General features: G+C 34.3%; 1 pseudogene; it reads right to left on the reverse strand.

Annotated features, from left to right (window-relative positions):
* Positions 1 to 1,060: 1,060 nt before the first annotated feature.
* LOC108762615 (uncharacterized) overlaps positions 1,061 to 2,575 on the reverse strand; it is a 2,648-nt pseudogene continuing 1,133 nt past the window's right edge.

A 2,575-nucleotide genomic window follows, 5' to 3' on the forward strand; every position in this document is an offset into this window, starting at 1 on the left:
AAAACATAATAGTAATACTTATATAAACGTAAAACTAAGATAGTACATAAGAAAATGATTAATACATAAATTGAAAATAATAATGCATAATAAATGGCGCAACATAAAACATAATAGTAATACTTATATAAACGTAAAACTAAGATAGTACATAAGAAAATGGTTAATACATGAATTGAAAATAATAATGCATAATAAATGGTACTACACAAAACATAATAGTAATACTTATATAAACGTAAAGCTAAGATAGGAAATAAAAAAATTGTTAATACATGAATTGAAAATAATAATGCATAATAAATGGTACTATATAAAACATAATAATAATACTTATATAAACGTAAAAAACATACATGACGTAAAATTATAAGAATAGTACGTAATAGTATAACATAAATGTCAATGTGTATATTACAAGGTATCCGCCAATGTCCCCATGGTAACGTCTCCGTCGTGTTCGGTATGACGTATCGTTTGTCGTCGTATGGACTCAGAGCGATTTTCGTCTCGGATATCGTGTATACCTCGTGTAATTTTGATCGTATACATGATTGACGACGAGTCATTTCAATTTCATCGTTTAAACATCGGGTGTAATCATCAAACGTTATCATTCGCGCTACGACGTTATTCTTTACGCCTTTCGCCTTTTTTGTGTCCTTTTTACCGTCCACCTTCAACGCGTACAAGTAGTGTGATACAATATATGTTCTGGGTCACTTGGTGGCAGGCGGGTGACGGGGACCGGAGGGAAAAGTCGGTGAGGGGGGGTTTGAGCGGATGTTCCTACCGGTTCGCCCCCACCGCTCAAACCCCCCCTCACCGACTTTTCCCTCCGGTCCCCGTCACCCGCCTGCCACCAAGTGATAAAGTGATCCAGAACATGTATTGCATCTAAGGTTTGCTCGCATCACTCACCGTCCAGAATATACATTTTTTTTGTATCAAGTATTGCTTCGTAGAGAAGTAAAAAATTCAAAATGCTTACCTAATACCCCATCCCCGCTTCCTCCTCCACAACCGCTACCTCCACCATCTAATCACTCTCCAACAATTTTTATGTCACCTTATCATCCTCTGCTGTTATATTAATATATCTTGAATGGATTCGATATAATTCTTCCTCATTATCTGTATTGAAGAAGTCGAGCATGAACTCGATTAATTCATCACTTGTACACGATTCAAAATTAAAATCAAACACTGGGAGGTTTTCACCGAGCTCATGCTCGCCGAGCTCATGCTCGCCGAGCTCATTTTCGCTGAGCTCATATTCTTCGAGCTCATGCTCGACTTCTTCATCCTCCTCTGAGGTGGAAGTATCCTCAAATCTTTCTACGATTGAGACATCCTCGTCCTCCTCAATATTATTTCTAAAATTATACGGCACTTTAACTTTTATTTTGCCCTCGCAAGACTAGACTGTTCACTACACTATTATACTCGTAAATGAATGTACTGGTCAGCTGCTGGTTTTCACTAAGATTATATAGTGAAAGTTATTGCAAAACATTTCCTTTTCTCCTTAAAAGTCTTTTATGTGTTATCATACTATTTTTCTTTAAACGCGATATAAATGTTTTGAAAATATCTAGTGAGAATATCTGAAGTATTACACATTTTTATCGTTCAAATACTGATAGTGATACATGTTTGATATTGCGAGAACATGAATGTGATATATTGTATACATGTGTGAGAATAACTAAAGTAATATAAATTAAAATGTTTTTATGCTTTAAATAAATCCTAAATCGTAAGGATAAATTTTTATAGTTCATCATTAAGTATCTAATTTGTGGAAGAAAGGTTAGGTTAAAAATTATATTTGTACATATAATTGTTTATTATAATAAAAATAATATACATAGGTTAGCGCTCTCCGAAGACCAAAGCGATTAATTCACATTGAATTATATCATTGTGGTTGAAGGATTCGTCATCGTACATTGTTTTCAGTATATTCGCAGGTTCCTTGATAGTGGAAGCGATATCGAAAAGTCGCGATAATTTTTTGTCAACGTTATTGGTAATCGAATTTAACGAGGAAATAAGACGATTTACACAATATTCCAGATTATACATATTGAGCACGGTGTTTTTTGACATGGATAGGCGAGTCGTGGGCACTTCTAAACGTAATATAGGTAGATTATTAATTCGTCCGAAACGTAACGTTAGATTTCCAATATACATTGGAGACGGAGGACGTATCCCTTTGGTCTCATCGTACTGCAAAAGAGACAGTATTATATGTTTCTGCTCGAGAAGTTCTCTCCAGATATCGGGTGAGAGTAGAATTTCTTTCCCATGACAATCTCCAAGAATGATGCTTATACAGGAAGGTAGCTTGGCATCGATACCAATGTTTAAATATTTATAGCCAGTTAGTGTTAAAGGATATTTTCTTTCAAAAATTCGAACGATTGGATAACGAGTAATTTAATATCTGTAATTTTAAAGAAAATATGAGATATAAAATAGATATAAAAGGAAAAAAAAATACTTACGTATTTGATTGTTCTTTATTTGGATTTTCATCATTGAATTTAACCTTCTTCGCGCTTATTGT

The sequence above is a fragment of the Trachymyrmex cornetzi genome, unplaced genomic scaffold (assembly GCF_001594075.2).
Source record: "Trachymyrmex cornetzi isolate Tcor2-1 unplaced genomic scaffold, Tcor1.1 scaffold31, whole genome shotgun sequence".
NCBI classification, from domain to species: domain Eukaryota; kingdom Metazoa; phylum Arthropoda; class Insecta; order Hymenoptera; family Formicidae; genus Trachymyrmex; species Trachymyrmex cornetzi.